Source organism: Ceratotherium simum, chromosome 29, assembly GCF_057802395.1.
Source record: "Ceratotherium simum simum isolate JZ-2026a chromosome 29, ASM5780239v1, whole genome shotgun sequence".
Taxonomy (NCBI): domain Eukaryota; kingdom Metazoa; phylum Chordata; class Mammalia; order Perissodactyla; family Rhinocerotidae; genus Ceratotherium; species Ceratotherium simum.
Window position 1 is genome coordinate 15419010 of NC_141928.1, and position 26267 is coordinate 15445276.

Genomic DNA, 26267 nt, shown 5'->3' on the forward strand with positions numbered 1-26267 from the left:
GATCTCCTCAGCTCCCGGCACACGCCCCCTGTCCCCGCTTTGGCCCGGGATCCAGGCCCGGCCACACCCCTCCTCCCCTTCCCGGCCCGGCCGGGTCGAGCGCGCCGGCTGTCTCAGCTAGCCCGCGGAGGCCCTCTGTGCGGCCGGACTGCGCTCCTTCCCCGGCCCCCAGGATTTCAAAGATAAAATCTCGGCTTGGGCCTGGGGGCTATGGGGTACGAGACGGGGACCGAGGATGGACTAAGACTTTGCTTTGCTCACCCCTCTTCCACTCTACACCCTCCTCTCCTGCAAGAATCTTCGCGCGTCTGCTGACCCCTTAAACTTTGCTGTGCGCCTTGCTTGGATCTTTGGCCGCGGGGGTCGTGGGCTGATGCTCGTTCAGAGCTTTGGGAGAGGACGGCGCAGTGGGGAGGACCGCACAGGGAAGGCACCTCCAGCCCCCCCACCAACGTAGGCTGTCCAGGACCCCATCTGGGTTCGGCCAGACTTCTCCAGAATACTTGTAATCCGCTTCAGCGGGTTCCCTAACTTCTCTTGGGGTCAAAATATTAAAGTTTGACGATTTGATTGTCCCGTTTTCCAGATAGGAAGACTGAGGCCAAAAAGAGGCGAACGCCTCTCAGACGTGGTGGCGAGACTGCGACTTTTTCAAACTAAAGGTGAGTTTGCAAAGACCTTCTGGCTCCTCTCCCCCAGCACTGTGCGACTGCCCACTCGCCCCCCGCCGCCGACCCGAGTGGGGACGGAGAAGGAGGCCCCAGCAAGGGCCTGGGAAGAGCGAGGGGCACGCGCGCAGGCGGCCCGGCCTTACCTCGGCAGCACAGCGTGTCCTCGCAGAGCGCGCCGGCGGGAGGCCCGAGTAGGGGCAGCGAGGCCCAGGCGAGCGCGCGGGAGGCCGCCCCGCCGGCTCCCATCCCCGACGGCCTCGGCCGCTCCCCGGCCCGCGGGCCTTCCCCCCTCCGCGGCCCCTGTGAGGACAGCACTGTGCCCGCGGCCTCGGCCTCGGGGGTGGGACCTGGGCCAGGCGGCTCCCCGGGCTCCTTGGAGTGTCGCGGCTCGGACTCCCACAGCCGCGGCCCCGGCTCCTGGCGGGCGCAGGGCCCGCTTGGCAGGGCGCTATTTTTAGCGAGAGCTGCTCTCCCAGTTGGACAGACAGAACCAGTTAATTCGGCCGCTCGGGAAGGGCCTGCACCGGGAGCTCCCTGGAACGGCAGCCGCAGCTCTGCTGAAAGCTGATCCTTCGCATTCCTGCCTGGCGAGGCGGGAGGGTGGGAGGACGCCTCCAGTTCCTGGGGGAAGCCGGCGTCCTCTGTGAAGGCAGCTCCCGGCCCCGAGTGCACGCCCAGGATGGGGCTCTTTAAATGCCTCTGAAACCCTGCCGGACTTCCTCTTGCTGACCCCAGGCCTCAGACGACTTCCCATAAAATGCGCACCGAAGAGCCGATCCTCCATACTGGTCTCCAGCACTGGGACGAGGCCCCAGAAATGGGGTCTGGGCCCCAGCACCCACAAAAGCTGGCACACGTACATCACTCAGGAGCTATCGGTTGAGTGAAGGGAGGAAAGAGTGAACATCCCCTACAAGATGAACGGAAGGGTCAAGTAGAGGTCTTCAGAGCCCAGGCAATATGGGAGGGATGCACAGGGTGGCTTTGAAATCTTACAGAATCCGTAATCCAACACCTTCTGGCTGTGGGATCTCACCTTTGTGCCTCAGTTTCCTTTTTTGCGTACGGGAGTCTTAGGAGCCCAGGAGACCAAGTGTGAGAAAGACTTTGCAAACAAAGGCATGATGAGGATGTTCATGTAATGAGTCATGAAAGGGATGCAAAGATGAATAAGACAGGGATCTGCTCTCAGGAAGCCACTAGCCCTCCTAATTGGAGGTGCTAAGAGCCTAAAAAGGTACAACTAGACCATATGATATCAGCCCAAGGATAGGTAAATTGGCCAATGGACTAGAATAGAGGCTGCAAAAATAGACCCACACTTGTATGGAAACTTGATACCTGGCAGAGATGGTGCAGCAGGTCACTGGGGAAAGGGTGGACTTCTCTATAAACGGTGCTTTTATGGAGTGATTGGCTGTCCATATTGGAAAAACGTGAGATGAAATCCCTACCTCACACCATGCATAAAAAAATCAATTCCAAGTGGATTAAAGACTTAAATGCAAAAACCTTGTAATAGGGAAAGATTTCTTAAAGACCCGAAAAGCACAAACCATCAAGAAAAAGATCAATACATTTAATTAAAGTGTAAAACTCCTGTTTATCAAAAGAAGATATTTGAAACACAATATCCAAAATGTACAAGATCTTCTACAAATCAATTTTCAAAAGAAGCAAGAGAAAATTGGGCAAAATATACGGACAGGTGATTCAAAGAAGGGGAAACATAATGGCCAATAAACATATGATAAGATATTCGGCCTCACTCTTAATCAGGGAAATGCAAAATAAAACCCCAGTAAAGTACTGTTTCACACTTGTGAGATTGGTGAGAAGAAAAGAGGTGGGACAGCAGAGAGTGTTGAAAAAAATGTGGATGGAGCACAGAGAACTCTCATGCCCTGCTGGTGGGAGGGGAAATGGGTACCGCCACTCTGGAAAAGAATTTGACAGCATCTAGAAATGTTGAAGATGCACATACCCCAGTCACCCAGAGACTCGGCTTCTAGGATAAACCTAGAGGACCTCTTGCTCATTGCAACAGTGTTTATTGTTAGTAAAGCATCTGAAACAGCCCCAGTATCCATCAGCGGAAGAACGCATGAACAAGTTGTGGATTGGTCAGTGAAGTTCTGTACTGCAGTGAAAATGAATCACTAGAGAGTCCCTGTGAATCTTAAGTGGAGGGATGGGGAGCAAGTTGCAGAAGATCAAATTGTATAATATCATTCATACAGATTTTTAAAACGTGCCAAACAAAATGATGCAAAATACTGCTAGGAATGCACATATGAGGTAAAAGTACAAAGAATTCTGAGGAATGATAAATACACTATTCAACGAAGTGTTTACCTCTGGGGGGAAAGGGAGATGTGAAGGGTGGTGGGAAGGGGCTTCACCCATATTGGTGAGGTTTTATTTCTTGACCTGGGTGGTAGGTGCACAGGTGTTACTCTTCCTAACTTTTTTTAAGGTACAGAGCAAGCATGGCAGTATAAAATATAAAATCCAGTCCTGCTCTGAACTTCAGTTTTTTACTTAAATAATACGATCTGTGAATACTAATGCGTGTCTGTGAAGCGCTCGGCACAAAGCCCGGCTCATGGTGACATGCTCAGTAAATCTTAAGAACACGAATAGCCCGCTCCCCAGTCTCCACTGGGGTCCTTCCTACCCTAGTCCCAGCCAGCTGGGACTCTCTCACGCAAGCACCCCCGTTGCAGACAGGTCTCCCAAGCACCCCCCACATCTCCCATGCCTTCAGGCTTTTGCACAAACTGTTTGCTCTTCCTGGAATGCCTGTCCTCTCTAGCTCTGCTGGGCCAGGGCCTGTCTCTCCTACTACAATCCAGCTCTGGCACTTCAGCCCATGGGAAGCCCCTGGCAGGTGCGATCCACTCTCCCAGGCAGAGGGTCCCCACAGCACCTGCCCACCCCGCTGTCCTTTTTGTTCAGCACATTCTGGATTGTTGCACCTGGTTAAGGGTCTGTCTCCTCCCTGAGCAGGCTGTGAGCTCCTCCAGGTCACGAAGCTTGTCTGAGCCCCATCACCTGCATAAGTCCTGGCCTCAGGAAGGTTTGTTGAATGAATAAAAGGGGTGAGTGGACCCAAATACTCAGAAACAAAAAGGGGTCATGCCCAACTCTCAAAAGGAAAGCAATCCCACTATATGGATTGACTGCTTGGTCTTCACTGAGTGTTCTTGGGAGGTGATGTGACCTTTGGGGTCCGAGAGACCTGGGTTCATTTCTAGGCTGAGCCACTCGTCAGCTCTGTGACCTAGGGCTGCTGTATCCCTCTGAGCTGCAGTTTCTGTGTCTGCACAACCAGGAAGTGACCAGGGCTTATTGCGAGGGGTTCTTGTGAAGATTGGATGAGATGATACAGGCGTGGCCCTGTGTTTGGAACAGGTAGCAATTATGTGAATATTGGCCGAGAAGAAGATGTTTGCAGGGGGGGTGGGAGGAACCCAACTGGGTTACTATGAATGTGGGAGGCTGATAAAAAAAAAAATGCCAGGAGGTGTCCTCCAGTTCTGAACAAAAGCATGCACCTGGAGGCTGGCCCAGAAGACAGGAGGGTCAGAAGTGCGCTCCGAGTTGGTGCTCCTGGTGCTCCTCTCTGCTGTCCTTTTCCCCACCCCTAGGTGGGGGTCTGCACATTTCAGAACCACGGACCCTCCTCCGCCTCCTTCCACGTCCACTCTGGTCCCCGCCAATCTGGTTTTACACGTAGCCCAGGGATCCCAATCTGGACCCGTCTTTTCCCTGCCAGCTTCCATCTGTAGGGGCGACAGAGCCTGCAGCACCTTCCCCGGGAACGTGTCTGAGGCGATTTACCAAATGCATTGTCTGCAGTATATATGCAAAATCCACGTATGTCCGCTTGTCAGGAGCTTCCGTCAAGGCAACATACAGGATAGCAAATTGCTTACAGTCCAGACTCTAGAGGAGGAATTGGCTGGTGTTACATGTTGTACAAGCAAATGAATGTATCAAGTCGACAGGGCTGTGTGGTCACTGGAAAGGAACAACACCATGCACTTTATGGGTTCCGATGAGACTTTCTGAGCGAATGAGCTGATCCTCTTTGATCCAGATCACAATGGACAGTGTAATATTATCTTGGTGACACAGGCATTAGCCACTGTTGGCACTTTGTCCCATGCCAATGGCCGTGCAAGACAGGAATCCCACCCAGCTTACGGTCTGCCATCTCAATGCTCCTCAGGAAGGTCGCCAGTGACCTCCTTGTTGATGAGTCCAAACGACACCTTTCCATCTCCATCTCACCTGACCTCTGGGCAATACTTCATCCTCCAGAAACTCTGATCTCATCCATCTCACCATGCTCTCCCAGTTTTTCTCTAGTCAGTTATCCCTCTCCTTGGCGACCGCATTTTACTCTCCTGGGCTATAAAAGCTGGAGGTGGAGATTGTCTGAGTCACTCCTATCCTTCCAGACTCTCTCCACAGGCAACTTCAACTACATCCAGGCCCCTGGCTTCAACCGCTGTCTTTATGCTGCTGATTCCCAAATGTGTGTTTCCAGGCCCTCCAGGCACTGTCATCTCTTGCCTGGACCGACTTCCTGCATCCACCTGGCCCCTTTCCCTCTTGGTCCCTGTCTATGGAGTCTCCTCCTGAGGTTTTCAAAGCACAGGTCCAATCATACTGCCCCCACTCCTGCTTAAAAGTCTTCAATGGCTTCGTGTTGCCTTCATGTAGCCTAGGAAGCCCTGGGTGGTCTGGCCCCTCCCCACCTCTCCAGCCTCACTTCTTGCCGTCTCCCTTCTCCCTCTCTGCCTTCAGCAACCCCAGCCAGCTTCCAGATCCCCAACTATGCAATGCTCCTTCCCATTACACAGCCTTTGCACACCAGGTTCCCCTCTCCGGAATACTTTCCTCTGTCCCCTCCGCTCCTTGGCCCAGTTAACTTCTTCCCATGGCAACTTGAGGCGTCACGCCCTCAGAGAAGCCCTCCCTGGCCTGCACGCTACACACCCATGGCCCGAGTCCCTTTCCTTCATGGAGTTTATTGCAGTTGGTGACTCTACCTTCATTGTGTGATCACTGGATGAGCGTGTCACCCTCCTGGGGCTGGATGTCCCTAGCCCAGGGACCACGCCTGGTCTTGTTCATTGTTGCATCTCCTCCACCCACCCCCAGCAAAGACCTCGGCACATAGGAGGTGCTCAATGAAGGTTTGTTGAATAAATGAGTGACTACAAGTCTGTTTGCAAACCTCCAATGCTGGGCTCTCTTTATCATTGTTGTGTATTGTTAATTGCTGGAATTTTCTACATCTATGCACATGGATGTGTACACAAGTGTGAGCACTTTGCCAGGTGCTTTGTGTCTTCTCTCCCTTAATGCTCACAACCACCTCTGAGGAGGTTCAATTACTATCTATTTCCATCTGACGCCTGAGGAAACTGATACTCAGAGAGTTTAAGCAACTTGCAGAACATCACACAGCATGGCAACGCAGAGCCTATACTCAAACCCATGTCTGTTTGACTCCAAATCCTGGGCTCTATAACCACTGTGCAACACCACCATATTCATGCATCCAGTGTTTTATAGTCGTACAAACTAACCATTTAGTACTTAATCTCTTTTTGGGGTGGTGGGCCCTCACTTGATGTGGAAGTAAGATTCAAAACCACGTGGACCGAGGTATCATACGATGAACACGCAGGCCCACAGGAACCCAGGGCAGGGATGACATGAATGGAGGGGGAGGGAAGGGGCCAGAGAGAAGCCCTGATCCAGTGTGTGTGCAGGGCAGTAGACTCACAGAGAATAAGCAGCAGAAATGTGCAAACCTCCCTCCAGCTCTGAGGTGTTGGAGAATTAAATATCCAGAGAGAATGTGGCTGGAGTCCGACGCTGTGAATGGAGGAAAGGATCAGGCGTTGCTGGACAGGAGGACGGCTCTGGTTCCCAGGGCAGGCCTGTTTTGAGGGGGTGCAGCCCTGTGCGAGTTTAGTCAGTCCCCGATGCTTTGATTCCATCTCTGCAGTTTCTCTCACACCCACCCCTGCTGCCCATGGATTCCCTGAGTGCCTGAGTCAATGTCAACAGGGTTCCCTCTGTGCCAGGCTCTGGGCTTGGTGCTGGGGACACAGATAAACAGAACAGTGAGCTGCTCACACGTGCAGGGCAAGAGACAGTCAACAACCCACCAGGGCCCACGGCGCACCCCTGGGTGCTGACCCCATGGCCTGCACATGAGGAACCCCCACTGCCTTCATGATGGAAGTAGGTGGGTGGCTGCAGGGGCCCTGATGCCAGTTCTCATGGGCCAAAGTGATGGCTTTAGGAAAGGCTTCCAGGGGGATGACCTCTGAGTGTGTCTTAACCAAGAAGAGACAAGTTAGCCAGGCAAAGAGGAAACAGCCAGTGCCAAAGTGTGGCAGCACGAAAGGGCCCAGTGTGCTCAGAGATTGCAGTCAAGCAGCTGTGAGAGAGGGCAGGAAACAGAGGTAGGGCTGGGTCACTAGGGGCCCCGAATGCCATACCCAGGAGCGGGGCCTTTCGGGGAGCTACTGGGAGACCTTAAGCAGGAGAGGGACAGTCAATGCTTGCATTTTACAGAAATCCCTTCATCTGCAGGAAGAAGATGGATTTAAAGGGTCCAGCCTGGAGGCTAACAGGAGCACATTTGGAAGAGAGGGGTGCTGGGAGAGAAGTGGGGAGGACAGACAGCTCTTTGGAGGGGCTTGGTGAGAAAGAAGACAAGAGACTGGGGATTGTGGAGGGGAATGGCTGGGTTTGTGGGGAGACGCGGTGAATGCTGCGACATGCGGATCCCCCCTTCAGGAATACAGGAGTCACCCCCCCAGGTGTGGGGAGGCTGCTGCAAGATGGCCCTCAGCTGTCTGCCCTCTTTGGGGGTGGCCTCTGCTGAAGTGAGCCACTGCACGTGAGGTGACACCCCCTTCCCGGGGGGTCCTACATCTAGTGACCAGTTCCCCCAGGGGCATAAAGGCCCAGCCCCTTGACAGTACTCAGGACAGCTCTGAAGGCCATCCCTGCTCCAGGGCCCTGACCGCCTGCCCCACGTAGGGTGGGCTGAGACTGCAGGGCAGCTCAACTTCTCCCGCTTCCTGCCCTTCCCCTCCACAGGCGTTGGGCCCTGGGGCAGGCCTTGCTAAACCTCCTGCGTGCTGGTGCGTCTCAGAGCCTGCTTCCTGGGGAACCCACCCTGTGACAGTGAGCACGGGAAGCACCCGCTATGTGTCCCGGCCAGTGGGAATGACGTGGGAGAGAGTGTGACTTTGACGATGCCAGTGAGAGGTGAGCGATACTCAAGAGAGCAGGCGAGGTCTCAGGAGGAGTGGACGGGCCGGCTTATCCTGGGACAGAAGCAGAAGTTGGAAGCAAATTGGGGTGGAGATGGGGTCAGGAAACAGAGGCAGTCACCGCCTTAACTTTTTTTTTTCCTATGCAGCCAGAAGTAAGGTTGGCTGCTGAGAGGAGGGACAGATATCAGAACAATTACATAAGAAAATAATGACAATAGTGCGTGATAAATGCTGCCATAGCAGTAGTAAGGAGTGTAGGGCTTCAAAGGGTGGATAAGAGTTTTCCAGGCTGTGTGCCCAGTGGGAAAAGTCATACCAGGCAGAGGAAACAGCTGGTGCCCAGAACCCAGCTGAGGATGATGTTGGGAGCTGGGGTAGGATTGCCAGATGAAATACAAAATGCCCAATTAAATGTGAATTTCATATAAACAATGAATAATTTTTTAGTATAAGTGTGTCCTATGCAATATTTGGGACCCACTTATACTAAAAAATTATCCGTTATTTACCTCATCACCTTCTGACCCCCTCCCTGCCAGCAGCCCACTAGTGGATCCCCCACACTGCAGCCCGAGTACTTCTCAGATTCCATCATATCCCTCCCTTGCCCAAATACCCGCAGTGGCTCCCCATTGTCTAAACCCTCAGTTGGTCATTTGAGGCCCTCTATGGTCTGATCTTCAGCCACTCTCCCAACCCTGTCTCCCGTACATGAACACCAGCCCCCCTTTAATTTCCTGCCTCCAGGTTTTTTGCTCAGCTTCTCTTCTACCTACAATGCCCTCCCCCAGGTCCACTCTTCCAGGAAGCCTCCTAGGTCCCTCTGGGTGGATGGAAGTAGTTGTCTCCACTGATTAACAGCAGTAGCACCTTGAGCAAGTTATTTCACATCTCTGAGCCTCCATTTTCTTGTCTCTAAAATGGGAACAATACTGCCTCTCTTGGGTTGCTAAGGGGACAAGAGACCATGTTTAGAAAGCAACACATTCTTAAATGTTGGCACTCCCCCCCGCCCGTGCCTAGATCAGTGTCTGGCACCCAGTGGGTACAAATGCATGTTTGCTGAATTGAATTGACTCAAGGTCCTGAGTTTTTATAGTTTAACTTGTTTCTCGGAATTACCATGCCCAGCAGTGGAACTTAGACAAATTCAATTTCCTACATTAAGATGATCTGAAAAGAGATGAATAATGAAGCCACTGCAATTCTGATTGCATGACAAGTTTCTCTCCCAGTTGACAAGGGACCAAACCAGCTCCCCAGAAAGAACCCATTTGGGAATCAAACATGGCATCCAGCTTCTTCAGGTGGAAGCAGTAATATCCGCCACACACATTTCTGTCTCAAGCCCTCCCAATCCCAACCATAGAAGGTGATTTCTTATAACTATTAGCATAATTACCTGACTGCAGCTCTATAGAGAAGCGATTAGATGAGACTGTGATTTTTGCACAGGTGTTTGTCTCAAGTAAGTCACCTGAAGTTCATCTGCCATCAGGATTCACAGCTGCGTTCTGTAATCGTAGGGAATTATTTTGCTAATAACAGAGGTACCTTGATCTAATTTAGTTTTAACGCCAGGAGGTTCCCTCCCAGAATAATCGGCTCCAGGGCAATTCCAATTTCCAGGTTTGTTACACATTCTGGAGAGAAGATTCAATTCAAGGAGGCTGAAGTTACTTCTTTATCACCCAAAGTCATCTAGGGGCGAAATGGAATCCTACCTCTATGTTTTTGCAGAAAAATTCAGGGGAAGGCCCAGTGATAGGGAGCCAGGGTGACTCCCAGCCAAGAAGGAATGAGGACACCACTGATGGGTGAGGACCTGGTTGAATTAAGTCCATAAGGCATTCCCTGGGAGAACCCTAATTTTCTTGCATTCATTCATTATCTCATTCATTCTTTTATTCTGTTTCTGGGGTGTCTCCTCTGGGAGACCTAGTTTCTGCTATTATTTGAGTACAAATATAGGTAACAAACACTGATGCAGCCCTGTTCTAGCTGCTTTACCCATATTAACTCATTATATCCCATGAGGCAGGGGAGTGCTACTATTGTCCCCATTTTGCAGATGGGAAAGCTGAGGCAGAGAGGTTAAGAAACTTGTCTCAAGTCACACAGCTAGTAAGGGTCATAGCTGGGATTTGAACCTTAGACCGTGAACTTCCTCAGGTTCATATATGAGGAAGAATCCTGAGCCCACCAGGAATTGTTCATCCCCTACTCTGTGCTCTCATTGACCCCTCACAACAACTCTTGGATGAGGATGGTGTTAGACCCATTTGATTGAGGAAGAAACTGAGTCTCAAGAGGGGATTGATTTGGCCAAGGTCAATGCAGTGAGTAAATGGAAGAGTTGGGGTTTGAACCTGAGATTCTGATTCTGTACCTAGTCCTACTTTGGCTAAAGCCAGGAGTCTGTGCAGTGTCTTCAAACAGCTTTGAAGCAGCCTGGGTTTGAGGTAATGACATTCAGTGCACAGTGACCAGCCACCCTGCTCTGCTCTTCCCTGCCCACTTTGGGGCGGTTCCTTCTCCCCATCCCCCACCCCTCGCCCCAGAAACCAAATGTCCTTTCCTGTCATTCCATGCTACCAAACAAAACCGACTCTCAGATTCCTATTCATTCACTCATGTTTACACTTTCAACAGAGGGCTGTGTGGTTCAGCGGGAAGGGCCAGGAGGTTGACGTGGCCCTGCCACGCCATCCTCTCCAGGCCTTGGTCTTCCCATCTGTTCGAGAAGGAGGTGGCTTCTTTTTAAACTGATTGAGCCACAGAACCCTCATTTCAAATGAAAAATTTCAGGCCAGCCCAACGTTTGCATCAGATGAAGGCAAGCTGCTCTGGGCAGAGCTGGGTTAGGGGAAGGGGGGGTGTCTCTCCTATTTGGCAACCTCTGGGCCTCTCCTTGGGACTCTAGGACTCCTCTGACACAGTCAGAAAACCACTGGCCTGGACAGAGTCTGTTGGCTCTTGGGGTTCTTAGAGCCAAGGAATCTGGGCTCCACTGATGGCCGGTGACGCCCGAAGTGCAGGGTGGGCAGTTAAAGGCCCCCCTGGAACTGCCCCATCCCCCTGAACACCTGCCCTGCCTTATTGGTGGCATCAAGGGGCAATCGGAGAGGGGCTGTCAGCAAAGGCAGGCTGTGCCCAGGCTCTGCCTCTGGGGGAATGAGCCATCCCGAAGTCCTACCACAGAGAAATGACATCTCTTCTCCACACAGGCCTGTGGGGTCAGTCTGTCCTGGCACATTCACTGGTGGCCAGAAGGAGAGGCTACGTCCCTCATCCCTGTTGCCCATCTCTTGTCCTGTTTCTCTCTCTTGTCCTATCTTTTTTCTAAAAACATATTTTTTATCCCTCCCTCTCCCTCCTTCCTTCAACAAATGCTCAGCTTTCTGTTCTGGGCCTAAGGCTGCAGGGGAAATGAGAGGCACAGACTTCACACACAGAGACAGCTGCATCCTGGAGCGATTGGTGCCACCAAGGCACCAGGCACTCACTCACTGGGGGTGGGAAGGCTGCACGGAGGCAGTGGTGACCATAGGGGCACCAACACATGTGTAGGAGTTAGCCTGCTTGGGGGCATGCCCGTGGGGAGGAGGCGGGCGTTCCAGTCTCAGGAGAGAGGTGTGGAAAACTGCGGGGGCCTAGAGAGCCCCAGTGTTGGAAGAGCTCTCAGCCACTGGGTCAGGCTGAAGTGTGGAGCTGGGGGCCATGGCATGTGGGGTGAGACAAATGTCCTTGAAGGGCTGTCCAAGGGCTGTGGACTTGATCCTGAAGGTCGTGGGAGCCAGTGGGGGTCTTAAGCAGGGGAAATGGGGACGCCAGATGTGCATTTTAGAACCTCGTCTGGCTGCACGTAGTTGGGAGTGGGGAGACGGTGAAAATGGGGCTTCTCTTCCCCTGTCACCTCCACAGCTCCCACCCCTGTCACACACTCCATGCAGCCCTGGTTCCCTCCGAGACACAGCAGGTGGACAGGAGGAAGAGAAGCTTGGGGCTGCCTGCTGTTCCCACTCTGTCCCGGCCCGCAGCCTGGGAGGCCACCCTTGACTCCCTCACCCCCAGGACCATGGGTCAGGAGGAGTTCGAAACTCCATGCCAGCTGGCTGGGGTACTTTGATCTCAGGGTCTCTGAAAAGGGCCTGTTTGTGAACAGGGACTCAAGCAGAAGGTTAACTTCTCCACCCTCTTCCAACCCCTTCTATCAAAATCCCAGCTCTGACAAGCCCCTGCCCCAGCCTCGCAGCCTCTCTTGGCCCTGGATCACTGCCCCCCCCCAACCATGCCCTGGAAGAGAAGGTTCTATCCCCAGATACAACCTCTTTAGTTCCACCACTCAGCCGGCCCGCAGCCCTGCATCCACGTTGGTGGAGGTTTTCCTGGCTCTCAGGGAGCCCCAGGTCAGCTGACGGAGGAGGCGTGGAGTGGGCATTGAGGGTCTAGGAACAGGGGCTGAAGCCCAGGTGATTTCTGGTTGCAGCTTTGGACCCTGTCCCTCCCCTGCTCAAATCCCTTCCATGGCTCCTGCCTACTCTAGGACAGTGGTTCTTAACTGGGGGCAGTTTTATCCCCGAGGGGGCATTTTGCAATGTCTGGAGACATTCTTGGTTGTCACCACTTGGGCTGGGGGGAGGGGCAAGGATGCTACTGGCACCTAGTGGGTCGAGACCAGGGATGCTGCTAAACATCCTCCAGTGCACAGGATGGCCCCATGACAAAGAGTTACCTAGCCCTAGATGTCAGTAGTGTCAAGGCTGAGGAACCCTGCCAGAGAGGAATGCCCCCACCCCCTAGCCCCCAGCACGTTTCCTCATCTGGCCTACCAGCCTTCTGGGCAGTCACTTCCCTGCCTCAGTCTGGGAGTCTCCAGACACTCATCCCATCCCTGTACCTTTGCTCCTGCTGTTCCCCTCGCTGGGGCGCCCTCCCAGCTGCCCTCCAGTGACCTAAACCTCATTTCTCTCCACCGCATTCTACCTGTTGGGACCCTCCCCTGCTGCCCACATGAGCCCCCGCTGCCCCGTCCCGGAGGCTGACTCCGTGTGACACCCCAATTCCTCTCCTCCCTGGTCAGCCCCAGCCAGCCTCCCGAGCCTCAGTTTGCACATCTATGCATGAGCGGTGAGGTGAGTAGAGACCCCAGGCCCCTTGGAGCTCGGACACAGCCCCTCCTACCTCTCCCTGGCGCAGGACCAGGCACTTGGGGTGCTCAGTGCAGACCCCCAGTGGCCCACAGAGGGATGCACGCTAGCTTTGGAGCCAGCAGGACCAGGGTTCAAATCCTGGCTCTGCTACTTTCTAGCAGTGTGACCAGTGACAAGTCACCAAATGTCTCTGTGCCTCAGTTTCCTCTTCTGTAAAATGGGGATAGATATTCCAGCGAGACTTCTGTGAGTGAGCTGTGCACTTTCCCTTCCCTCCCCTTGTTTCCTAACCGTCTGGCTGGTTTACCTCGTCAACGTGCTCCCCCCTCTCTGGCCATCTCAGATCAAGAACCATCTATTCTCAGGGCCAGGAGGGGTGGGGGTTAGAGTTACCCTTCTACTTCTCCCTAGAAACTGAGCTTGTACTGGCTGCCAAGGACGTTGGGGAGCAGAGACCTCTGAAACCACGACCCGGAAACCGAGGCTGAGCAGGTGTGGGTGAGGAGTGCTGCTGCCCTCTTGGCCCCCCGCCTTCTTGGCCTCCCTGCCTGTTTGAGCTCTTCCCAGCTTCCCAGCCCCCTCCTGCCCCAGGCTAGGCTCCTCCTGCTGGGACTGTGACCTCTCATGGTGGCCAGCCACCCAGGCTTAGCTGAACTGGCTGGGGAGGGAGGGTTCTGTGTTGAATAGAGGTGTGGCTTGGGGGTTTAGGAATTCTGGGGAGACGGTACAACCACGTCCCTCCCCTGCTTGGAACTATATGGCTCCCCAGAGTGCAGAATAAAACCCGAGCCCCTGAGTCTGGCCCTGCTAACCTCTCCAGGCTCCTCCTCCTACCCCCACCCATCTGGACTTTGGGGTCCAGCTTCACTGAATTGCTCAGGGTTTCCAGTAGGCCACAGGTGGTTCTTAACTCCAGACCCATCCCCTGCAGTTCCCTTGGTTTGCTCATGGCCTCCTTCCGCCAGGCCAAGCCCCGGTTATCTTTAAGCTCAGAATCCCCCTCCCTCTAGAGGCCTCCGGACCCTAGTCTGTCATTGTAGCTTTGGGTGCCCATCCTGAGCACTTTCCTGAGGACAGAGGAAAGCCTTCTGCTTCCCTGGGCCTCCGGGGCCCAGCATGGAACTAGCCTGGAGGAAATGCTCAGCGTGGTTTAAAAGAAGTGAACCATGAGCAGGGAAAGAAGACCCCCAGGTTCCAGCATCCCCTCCTCCAATTCCAGTGGCTTCCCCTTAGAATCACCTGGTGGGCTTCCCCTTAGACTCCTCTTAGAATCACCAGGAGGGGGAAGGGAGGGGAGGAATTTAAACATTCCAATGCCCAGACCCCTCTAGACTAATTGAGTCCAAATCTCTAGGGGTGAGGCTGGTGTGATCTCAACCCACAGTGAGGGTCAGAACTCTCTGGATGACTTGGGTCACCCCATGTCTCCTGCCCCAACCTAGGTGCAGTAGACACCCCTATCAAGTGAGCTCACTCCTGGGGGAGGCTTCCAACACTCTTTAATATCCCTTGGGTCTTTCATTGATCAGAGGAGCCCTTTACTGCTTGCATCAGTCATTCATTCAACAAACGTTCAGCAAAATGTGCTGGGGCACAAAGATGAGGCTCCCAGGTACGGCTGGGACAGACACACTGACTGACACTCTGACGGATGAGGCCACCGGGAGTGACAGGGCTGCCCCCGGAGCCCTGAGTGGAGCTGACTAGGGGAGCAGAGAAGAATGAGGGGTGTTGGGAGCACTTGTTAGAGAGTCCCCTGGTCTAGGGTGGGGACTGGATGCAGAGGGTGACACAGGAGGCCAGGTGGGAGCTGGCAGCTGTGCAGGAGGGGTGTGAACTAGGCTGTGTGCGAGACAGGGGTTGGGGGAGACCGAGAGAGCGTGAGACCCGTGGGTGTGAGGAAGGGGCGGGGATTGTGGAGGGAGAGGGAGTCATGTGGGACACTGGGTGGCTTGGCCAGAGGAGGAGGAAGAGGAGCCTGCAGGGAAGACTGAGAAAGGAGGGCGTGTGAGGCTCACATGCGTGGGGGCAGGTGAGAGATTCAAACAACGTCAGTCACAGTAATAATAATCATGACAGCCAACATCACTGAGCGCTAACTCTGCCTGAACAGTTCTCAGGACTGTTTTCTAAGTATTAACACATTTACTCCTCCCAACAAACTGTGAGACAAGGACTAGTGTAATCATCCCATCTCACAGACGGGAAAATCGAGACTCAGAGAAGTTACGTAATTTTCCCAGAGCCACATATCTGGGAAGAGACAGAGAGCTGATGTGGACTGAGGCTGCCGGGCTCCAGGGACCTCGCCGTGACCTCCCCACCCCATCCCACCCCTCTCTCCCCACAGGGCCTCTTAGCTGTGAGGACAGGTAAGATGGTGCCCAAGAACGTCCTGGATTCGGCAATCGGGGCTCCACTGGTGGCCTTGGTCGGAGCAGTCTTGGGACAGGGGGTGGTGTTGAGGACATGGGGGCGGTAAGGAAGCGGAGCCAGCCCTGGTGGGGCTTGACTGTGAAGGAGCGGGGGGCTGGTGGCACTGAGATGGTGAGGCGTGGAGGAAGGGAGGGAGACTGCGTTTGTTGAAGGAAGGAGGAGGAGCCAGTGCAGGCCTGACAAGGTGGTCCCAGGCGGCGGAGGGCAGGGATACAGAGCTGGGCAGTGGGACTGGCCTCAGGGGGCAGTTGAGGGAAGGAGGTGAGACCTGGAGCACAGACACCAGTGGGCTTAGAGGGGCCTGGAGAAGCTGGGAGAGCTGGAGCCTCACTCCTCTCCCACTGGCCCTAAGTCTGTGCCACTGAATGAGGAGGGGGGGCTCTGCAGGAAGGGGAGGGGGCAGGGCTGTGAGCAGGGTGGGCCCAGTGGGAGGGAGGCAGAGAGACAGAGAGATCAGTGGAGAGACAGAGAGAGACAGAGAGACAGCAGTAGAGAGAGACTCTGCGTGGGGCACTGTCTGTCCCCTCCAAGCTGTCAGAGGCCCAGTCTGGGAGAAGAGGCCAGAAGAGGGGGCACAGCCACCCCTGCTCGGCCCACCACAGAGCTGGCAAAGGGAAAGACTGAAGGGTCTCAGAGCAGGCACATTTCCAGGCGCCCTGGCTTCCGGACCATGGAGTTGGCACAGCCACTTGACAAGGACAGTCTCACCAGGAGAAGGATCTCTGCCCCCCACGCCCCCACCAGGGAGGACACCAGGAGGGACACGAGGGGCAGACCTGGGACAGCCCCCAGAGGGCTCCTGAGTGAGGCCGTGAACCAGCAACCCCGGGCTCCAGGAGGCCAGAGCCACCCAGCCCCGCTTCCCCCTGACCTCCCTGGCTACCTTCTAGAGCAGCCTCAGCTGTGGTCTCAGGTCCCCTCCCTCCACTGCCACTGCCAATAGCTGCTGCCCTCCATTCTCAATGTCTACTGTTCCACCATTAGCAAAGGCAGGGCGAGGCCATTTATCTGAGATTTGGGTCGAGGGAGAGAATCCTGGGCAGGGGTGGGGTGAGGCCTGGTGGACAGGCACACCCAGCCGTTTCAGGAACTGTGATCCTGTGAGCTGGCTTTTCTGGAGCACAGACCCGCTCGTTCTGGTGCTGAGTCTGTGGAACCCCGGGGTGGGAGTGTGGGACCCTGTGAGCTCACTCACAGGGTTTTGCAGACACGGCCAGCTGAGACAGAGACCCACTCACAGGACGTCTGTTCTACTCACGAGGTGCTCATGCCCTCAATACGCATTCGTGCACATGTACACACACGCACACACAGACACGCAGCCTCATGGAGCACGCCGGGATGTAGGTCACTGGCTGGAGCGCCTGGGGCTGGGGCTTGTGAGGATACAGCCGTCCGGGCACACGCTTCCAGACTGGACAGAAATTCACCCCTCCCTCCGCCTGCCCCTCCCAGCGCTCGCCCGGGTCTGTCTGACCCAAAGGCTGTCTAGGCTTCTGCTTGGTTCTCCCCAGCATCCCGCTGGCTGAGACAGCAGAACCCCACTCTGTCCGGGGTGGGGGAGGGGCAGGGTTCCTGGCCCACACAGCTCTTTCTCTGTGTATGTCGGTCCCTGTGGGGGGCAATGTGGAGTCTACAAGAGATGGAGGGATGTGGCCCCACCTTAAAGACTTCCAAGGCTTAGCCCATGAGATGTCCTAGGCCTAGAGGGGATAATGACCAAGAGGTCAAGGAGAGAACAGAGAAGCCTCAGCCAGGCTGGTCAGGGCTGGCTTCCTGGGGGAGGTGGCGGGACCTTGGCTGGGCAGCTGAATGAAAGCTTCAAAAAGGCTGGGAAAGGAGGCAGCTGGGAAGGCCCCAGATGCTTCCATCCTCCGCTCTGGAATTGGGGTCTCTCCAGAGGTCACATTGGGAAGGACCGTCACAGACTCTTCTACAAAAACCCCCTGGATGGCCCTGCAGGCCCTTCAGACACTGCAAGCCCAGGACATCATGCCCCCTCCCACCCAGAATCTGCTTTTCCACCTGTGTCCCCTCTCGGTGTGGACAACAGCATTCCTGCCATGCAGGCCATAGACCAGGTCACCTTGACCGCTTTCCTCACCCCATCCCTCTCAGCCTCCAAGTTCTCAGTCTGTCTTGTAGAGCAGCTCACAGCCCGGAGGTGGAGACAGGAAAGGAAGCAAATGGACTGAACTCATCAGCGTGCGGTAGGATAGCAGGAAGCCCAGGGTGCTGGGAGCCAAAACAAGGCAGTCAGGGAAGGCTTCCTGGAGGAGGGACACTGGAGCTGAGACCTCAGGATAAGCAGGAAGTGGCCAGGTTTGACGGGGTAGTGGGGAGAGCTGAGATGGGGGAGTGTTCCAGGCAGGGGGAACAGCAAGTGCAAAGGTGAGGGAGGAGAGGGAGGATGGCACATTCAAGGCAGAGATTAATCCATGATGAGGGAGTGCAGAGAAAGGAGTGTGGCAGGAGACCGGGCAGAGGCGTCCTCCAGGAGTCGGACAGTGGACTGCCTCGAGGCCATGTTAATGCGTCTAGACTTTATCATGCCGCAGTGGGGTGCCCTGTGGGACTTCAAGATGCCTGTGAGTGGCCCCCTTTGGCTGCACATGGAGGATGAGTCTAGGGGACAAATGGAGATGGGGAACCCCAGGAGGCAGCTGGGAGTCCAGGGTGGGGCCTGGCCTGAGGTGAGGGCTGGGAGATGGAGAGTCAGGGCAGATCTCAGGACCACTCAGGAGGCAGAATGGACCTCGAGTGGTGCTGGTTCCTCCTCTCTCAGGCCCCCGTCTGCCCATCGTGTGATGGGGGATGGACAGGAGGACCCTGGAAGACCCTCCTCACACCTCAGGCCATTTCTGGTTAGCTCCAGCCTCCCCGGGCTTCCAAAGGTGACCTCTTGGGAGGAATCCCAGCTGGGAGGGGTACAGCCTTAGCTTTGGAAGGCCTGGGGTGGGGTCAGCAGCCCAGGGCATGTCCCCTCAGCAGAAGGAATGGGCTGGGCAGTGGCAACAGAGGGCTGGACTAGAGAGGCCAGCCCAGGAAGGCCAGCTCATGAGAGGGTGCTGGGGACACACTGGGCCTCATGGGAAGGGCCAGCGGCCTTCTTGGAATAAAGAGCGCCAGAGCTATGGTCCAACCGTCTGGTTGTGAGTTTGGCCCCGTCACTCGCAAGACTGAGACTTGCGTTAGTGACCTCACTTGCTTGTGCCTCAGTACCTTCATCTATAAAATGGGGATTTAACATCCCCATTAAAATGGGGAAATACATCAGGTGGTAGGAAAGCTTAGAGGAACTGGTCCATGCTACTGAGTGATTTAACAAAGATTTGCACACGTGGCCCCACGAGGGAGGGGCCAGCCCGAGGCAGTCACCGTCCAGACAATACGAGACTGGATGCTCTGTCCACATAGTCCTCACAAGAGTAGGAGCCCTGTGAGGTGGCTACACTGTCCCCACCCCTCTGATGAGGAGGTCGAGGCTCAGAGAACCACGTGGCCCAGGCCCACAGGGATGTGCAGCAGGTGCCCAGGCCTGTGCCTGAGAAGGGCAGCTCAGGAGGGCGCCCACCAGAAGCCTGGGGAGAGGCCGAGGGTGAAATGTCTTTGCTTCCTAAACAAGAGGAACTCCTGAATGAGCCGCTCCCTCCTTCTCCCACCAGGAGCCCCTCTCCCTGGGGACCCCAGCTCCTCTCCCCTGAGCTGTCTCCTGGCTCTGCCTGACCCAGCTCCGGGCACAGGGCTGCCCTCGGCACGCCCTCCCCGGACCTCGCTCCCTGGCCTTCATGTGCAGCCAGCTGCTCAGGCTTGGGTCCATAAATGATTTAACCCCTCCCGTCTGTCCTCATTCTTCTTCTTTATTGACTATTCTTCCTGATTTAGCCTCTTCCCAGAGTCCTGTGGGGCAAGAAGGGGGGCTCCACCGCTCATCCACCTGCCCAGCTGCGGAAGGTCAGGGGCTCAGGCGTGGCTGGCCAGCAGGACTGAGGCTGTCCTGGACCTGGGGAAGGGCTGTGGATTGGGGGCCGGGATAGCTGCGGACAGCCAGGAGTCTGGGTTTGAATCATGAGTGCCCCCATTAGCTTGTGGCCTTGGGCCCTTCTAAGCCTCAGTTGTCTCATCTGAGCAATGGGGTTGTTCCTTCCTCTGTGAGGGGTCCATGTCTCCCTGTGGAACACTTAGCACAGAGCCGGGGATGTAGTGAGAGCTCAGTACCCTGCTCTGCCTCTCTGGTCTCATTTCTTCACCTGTGAAGGGACCTCAGGTGGGAGTGTGGCTTCTCCTGTTCCTTCTGCCCCCTGAGGCCCAGCCAGCTGCTCCAGGGCAGAGCCTAGAGCACGATGGAGGAAATCTGAATTGGGCATCCCTTTCCCACCCCAGGTAGGCCAGGGGGCATGATTAACTCAATTTCACAGTTGGGGAAACTGAGGCTTGCTGAGGGCGCAGGCCTTTGCCCAAGGCCTGTTGAGTTAGCTGAGTGGCAGAGCCAGGAGGAGGCCCCAGGGTCTCATCCCTGAGAGATAGGGCAGGCCTGTATAGCGCCCATCTCCAAGCGCTCCGTCCACACAGACACGGCCTCAGGGAAGGGGCTAGTGGGTACTGGTTCAGAGCATGCGCTCTGGGGTAGGACCTACATGACTCTCAGCTCAGCCATTCACTAGCTGTGTGACTTTGAGTGAGTCACTCAGCCTCTCTGAACTTGTTTCCTCATTTCTAACACGAGAATGATAACATCAACTTCACGGTTCGGCGGAGAGCAGAGGTGTGATGATGAATGTGAGACACGTGGCTGGGCATGTCGCTGTTATCTTATGATTATTTGCTATCTGTTACTGGCTGAGGCAAACCCGCTTGATGACATCTTTAGCTTCCCCCTCTTGTGGGAAGGGCCGGGGAGTAGTGACATCAGGCCCCCTGACAGCTTCCAGACCAAGATAGCCCTCTCTTTAGACGGATCCTATCCCGTTGCAGCTGCTTCTGTCCCCAGCTGAGCTGACATCGCCTGTGGTCGTGGCTCCTGCCACGTCTTGCTCATCCTCTGAACTGCTCCAGCGAACCCTTTGGGGAGGCAGGATTTTCTGGGGACAAATGGATGGGCCTCCTGGTGGCAGCTTTGGCACCGTGGCAGCTCTCAGAGGGGGCAGCAAAATAAAGACCTCGGGCTCTGTAGCTGGAGCAACCTGAGTTCGAATCACTGACATCACTAATATGATCTTGGCCCTCACTTAATTCCCTGAGTCTCAGTTTCCTCATCTGGAAAATGGGGCTAACAGCAACCCACCGGCTTTGCTGTGAGGATTCAAGGAGACAATGTACATCAAGGACCTTGTGCGGAGTCTGACCTGGAGTAGATGCTTGATAAACAGTTCTGCTCGTTACACCTGCAGCACCTGGAAGTTTACAAAATCACCTCCGTCTGCCCCCCTACTAGGGCCCCCGACTGGGGCAGGTGTCCATGCTGGCTATCACTGGGAAGAAACTGAAACTTCTGAGCTGCCTGTTCCGCCCCCAGGATTTTCAAAGCAATCGGCTCCTTCTGGAGCAGCGTTTATCCCAGCCGTCTGTCTGAGCCCCACTCCGTCCTCGATGAATCACAGACTCTCCCTGGCAGGTGTCCAGCCTCGTGAGGTTTTACCTCGTTCCTCCTCTGGAGCCCAGAGACAACCCGGGAAGCAGGCAGTACAGGGCTGAGTCTGCCCATTTGTCAGACCCAGAGGCTGAGGCTGAGCAGGAACGGGGACTTGGTCCAGGCCACCCAGTGGCAGAGGGAGCCGGGAGGGAGGCCAGGGCGGGAAGAGGGTGCCAAGTGCTGAGTCGGATTTAGAGTCTTAGATGGCCGGAGCTGGAACATTCGGGGGCAAGGAGTGTGGCACCCTCAACTGACAGCTAAGAAGACAGAAGCCCAGAGAGAGGGAAGGTGCCTGAGGGTGTGGAGCAAGTTAAGGGCAGGATCCGGCTGGATTCATTCATTCATTCATTCATTCATTCATCCATCCAATGAATGTGTGTTGAGCACCTTCTCAGGGCCAGGCTGTGCAACACCCTGGGGATACAGTGGCAGACAAGACACTGCCCCTGCCCTCAAGGATCTTGTGGTCCTGAGTGGGAGTCAGGCCGGTGACGGGGCGATAAAAACAGGCCCTGGTTGGAGAAGCACCGAGAGCTACTGCAGTGCATGGAAGGGATGTGACGTCTGCGGAGTGGGGGATGGCAGAGCCCTGTGAGAACCCCAAGAGAGAATGTTCTGCAGGCTGAGGTCTGCTCCTAGTCTGGCCACTGTCAGGCCTCTCCTTACCCCTTCCTTGGCCATCAGGAGGATCGGAAGGAGGTGCTTCTCTGAGTTGGACTTCTCACACAGCTCTGAGGGGCCCATGCCAGAGGGCATCCTTCAGATCTTATCTGACCCTCATACCAATTTACACATGGGGAAACTGAGGCCCATCCACGAAGGGCTCTGAGGGGGTTAGTGCACTGTCTCTCCAAGCTCCCTTCTCCTTGCCTTCCTGCCTCTGCTTGTTGTATAAAAGAAACCTCTGCCCCTGCGTTTGCCACTCCCCCCGGCTGTGGTCTGAGCTTGCACTGGCCTCGCTCTAAGGGTCTCTCCAGGACCACCTGATGGGGCCTGGCTCTGCCCTATCTGCTAAGATGCCCTGAATTTGCTCAGGCCTCCAGAACATTAGTGTCAGCAGTTGGGGATATGGCCAAACTCCTTTCAGCCCCTGAGCACCTGTGCATGGAATCAGAGCTCAGGACATCCACCAGAAGGAGGAGAGAGTTGCTTGGCTTGAAGCAGGGAGGGAGTCCCAGAGCCCCACTCCCAGCTCTGTCTCTCCCAACCCTCTCCCCACTGAGGCTCCTGAGGCCCCCAAGGAGCTCAGCTCGCCAAACCCCTGACCAAAAGCATCACCCTCACTGGAAGTGTCGGAGAACCCTTGTAAGTTTCTCTAGCCTCTGTGCCTTTACACCTGCTGTTGTCTCTGCCTGGAATGCTCTTCCTACCCTCTTTGCCTGGGCCCATTGAATTTGTTCACTCCCTCATTCAACAAGTGTTCGTTGGATGTGTACTACTTGCCAGGCGGAGAGCTATGCTCTGTAACAGCTATCGGGGAGCTTAGAGACTGGGAGGACACAGAGGCTAAACACGTACAGGTACGATAATGTGTGCTACAAATAGGAGCAGGTCCTATAGAGGAAAAGAGAGACAAAGAGAGTGGATCTCATTGGAAGGATTGGGGGAGTATGGTCCAGGGAAGGCTTCCCTGAGGAGGTGACTTTTCAGTTGAGATCGGGAAGAGGAGGGGGAGTTAGCTCAGTGAAGAGGAAGAGGAAGAGTGTTCCAGGCAAAGGAAACAGCATGTTCAAAGGCCCTGGGGTGAAACCTAGTTTGGTGAGTGTGAGGAAGGTCAGATCAGTATGGCTGGAGCCTAGAGAGTAAGGAGTAGGCAAGGAAGAGTCAGATCACGCAGGGAGGCAGAAGCAGTAGGCCTTCGTGAAGGGACCATGTGGGCAGCAGGGAGAGGGAGGGGTGAAAGATAAGAAGCCAGAAAAAGAGACTGAGAAACCAGTGAGAGAAAACCAAGAGAGTGGCCTATCCCAGAAGCCAGATGAAGAAAGTGTTTCAACAAGGAGAGAGTCATGGACTTCTTCAGTGGAGGAGGCGCCTCCTCCAGGAAGCCTTCCTGGACTCCACGTGTGAGGTCAGAGGTTCCACAGGGCCTTAGCCTCCCCATCAGAGTGCCTACCTGTCTCCCAGACTAGCCTGGGAATGTCACAACGGCAAAGACGAGGTGTGACTTGTCTCTCCAATCCTGGCACTTAGTCCAGGACCTGAACGTAGTATCTGTTAAATGAAGGGATGTAGAACCAGGGCTCAGAGGAAGTGACTGAGGCCACAGTTCTCCTTTGCTGCCCTGGCCCAGGATGGCCCCTTCAGCTTTGGAAACTCTGAGGCAGGCTGAAGCCAGGCCCCTCTGGGCTGGACTAGGGCTCCTCCCAAGGAGAGCCTGAGCTCCCCTTCATTCCTGCCTGACCCCTTCCTGCGGCCCCTCTGTCCCTTTGCCTCTTCCTCTTGGATCCCAGGCACCTCACTGCCCGACCAGCTTCTGGAAGATCAGTAACAGGCTCTCAAAACACCTGAAGCCCTACTGTGCATGGACCCTTCAGTAAGAGTGCAAGCAACCCCAGTGTCCAGGGGCCCCAGCCTTGCTCTGCCCAGAGGCTGCCACTAGCAAACCAGGGGACAGCAGGACGGGGCTGTGGGTTCCTGAGACACTGCTGGGTTCCAGGGAAGATGGAGCTCTGGGGCATTTGGAACCTTGCTTGGCTGTGGGTTGGTCCCCCCAGACAAGGGTCTGTGCCCTCCGTGGCGGAGCGTCCAGGCAGCCCTGTGCCAAGCTTCAGGTGAGCGCCTCTGGAGGGAGGCAGGCCTGTCACACACCCAGACTGTCTGCCCCCCGCCTCCCCCAAGGAGCTCATCACTCGGAATCCAGTCTCATATCATTTGTCTGTCTCCCATTCGCGGCTGGGCGCTCTTCCAGGGCGGGGGCCTCCCTCTCTCTCTTTCTCTCTCTCTCCTTCCCTCCCTCCCTCCGCTCACTAAGCACAAACTATTCTTTAAGCCTGAGCTCTTCCTGCACCCCTGGTGAGCTGCTGACACAGAGCCTGGCACGTGGGGGCCGCTCAGCGTGCATCCACTGGCATCCTCACTGCCCACAGAGGCCAGGTCCGTGGATTGGGCTGTGCCAAGCTCCCCTGAGAGTCACAGCTCCAAAAGTGGCAGAGGGCCTTCTCCCTGGAAAGAGCTGAGCTCCCGAAGGAGGAAAGAAATCTAGCCTTGAATCTGTGCCCGGGTGGCCAGGCAGCAGGGTGGGGGGTCCAGAGAGAGAAGAACTCAGTTTTCTTAGCAGTGATCTGAGCCCCAAAAGGCTGATCCAAGATTGGGTGAGGCTGCCCCTCAACCAGCCCTCCTCTCTAAGTAGGGAGTGGTCTCTCCCTACTGAGCCCTAAAACTGCTGCCCTCCACACCCCGCCTCAGTCCCTCAGCCATGCTCCTGCCCCCGCCTCCTCCCCCCTTCGCCTGTTGCCCAGAGACAGCCAGAGTGTGCTGGGCGTCCTAGCCAAAGGCATGACAGCCTGGCCAGGCTGAGCAGTTGGGGTCTTAGTGACCTGCACCCCCCAGAGCCCCCAGAGCCCCCAGCCTGCAGAAACTGCCCCGGCCCAGCCATTCCAAGTCTTATAAATCCCTGCCCGGGGGGCTCTCAGCAAGGGCTCTGTGCCAAACAACTTTTCCCCAACAGTCTACCCAGGCCTTCCTTGGAGGCTGCGGCAGGGGCAGCTCCCCGGTGGCGGCCCCTGGGGCCCCGCAAAGTGGGGACCGCTGTCAGCCTGGCTTTAATTACAGGGTGCGTTCCTGTTGCCCGGTCCATCTATATTTATCTACAGGATCTCACTAATTAAATTCCCCACAGCACCGGGCAGGCCTGGGGACAGCGAGTGAGGCAGACAGGCAGGGGGCTGCAAACTTCCTTCTCTTCTTGGCCAAGAGCAAAACAGAAGCAGCCGAACCTCCCTCTCCCTCCTCCCCGACCGGCCAATTCCCAGAGGCCAAGGGGCTGCCCAAGGCTCCACTGTGGGACCCTTCAGCCCCGTGCCCCTAACCGCAGACACCCATGCCCACCCATGGGTCCCAAGACCAGACAGTGCCCAGCTGCCTGACCGTCTCCCCCTTCAACTCGGATTCCTGCAGCAAACAGAAAAGTCTGCCTGAGCAGCGGCTGAGGCTGAATCCCCAACTCTGCCACTTTGCGGGCGCCCGTCTTACCGTAGGAGTCGTCTTGGTCCAGGAGAGAGTCGGGCTCCATGGCGTATGGGCCCCCAGCCCCTGGCCCCACCTGATTTATGAACTGAGGCTGTCTCCATGAGCGTCTGGGTTTCTCCTTTTGTATTCCATCTGGCGGCTTTTCCAACTAGAAGACTGGGTATTCCTGCAAGCAGGCCCCTTTCCAGCCCTCGCCTTCATACAGTACATTTAAAGTAGCAGTAACCTCTTTTTCCTCCCCCCGCAGCCTGGCTGGAAACATTAGAAGGGACCGAGGCAGTGAGATGTCTAAAATAGGAAGACGCCGGGACGATTGGCCTGGCTGGCCGCGACGCTGGCTGCAGGGATGTGGCCGGCTGTGCAGATGGAAAAGCTAAGAGGTAAGGCTGAGTGGGGGCTTAGCATCTGGAAGCTGGCTCTGGGGCCTCAGGTTCTGTGGGAAGGAGGGAGGCTGACCCACCCATGGGAGGGGATGGGGGGTCCGCTGTGTTCGCCACCCAGCGCCCAAACCCCAGGGGCTTCTCCCAGGCCCTGCTGGAACCTCCCACTCAAATCTGTTCTACAGACATTTCCTGCAGTGTGGGAGATGCAGAAATTGACTCATCCATCCATTCAGTTAGTCACTACATTTTTTTTGAGCATCTACTCTGCGCCAGACACTGTGCCAGGTACTGGGTTTGCAGCAGGGAGCAAGGCGCAGCATCTGGCCTCGTGGAGCTCACAGGTAGACAGGTCAGTGCAATGCAGTGTGGGGCAAGTGCTGCAGGAGCGTAGAGGCGGGATGCCTCACCTGGCTGGGGGAGGTGGTCAGGGAGGCTTCCCGGAGAAATGGGCACCTAAGCTGGAGCCTAAAGGATGAGCAGGAGTCAGCCAG

At 55.6% G+C, this 26267-nt stretch overlaps 1 long non-coding RNA gene across 1 annotated transcript; it reads left to right on the forward strand.

Moving 5' to 3' along the window:
* Nucleotides 1–136: 136 nt before the first annotated feature.
* Nucleotides 137–25765, forward strand: LOC147913216 (uncharacterized). Its single transcript, XR_015548918.1, has 3 exons — nucleotides 137–215; nucleotides 587–662; nucleotides 25641–25765. It is a non-coding gene; the product is annotated as an uncharacterized LOC147913216 (long non-coding RNA).
* The last annotated feature ends 502 nt before the right edge of the window (nucleotides 25766–26267 follow it).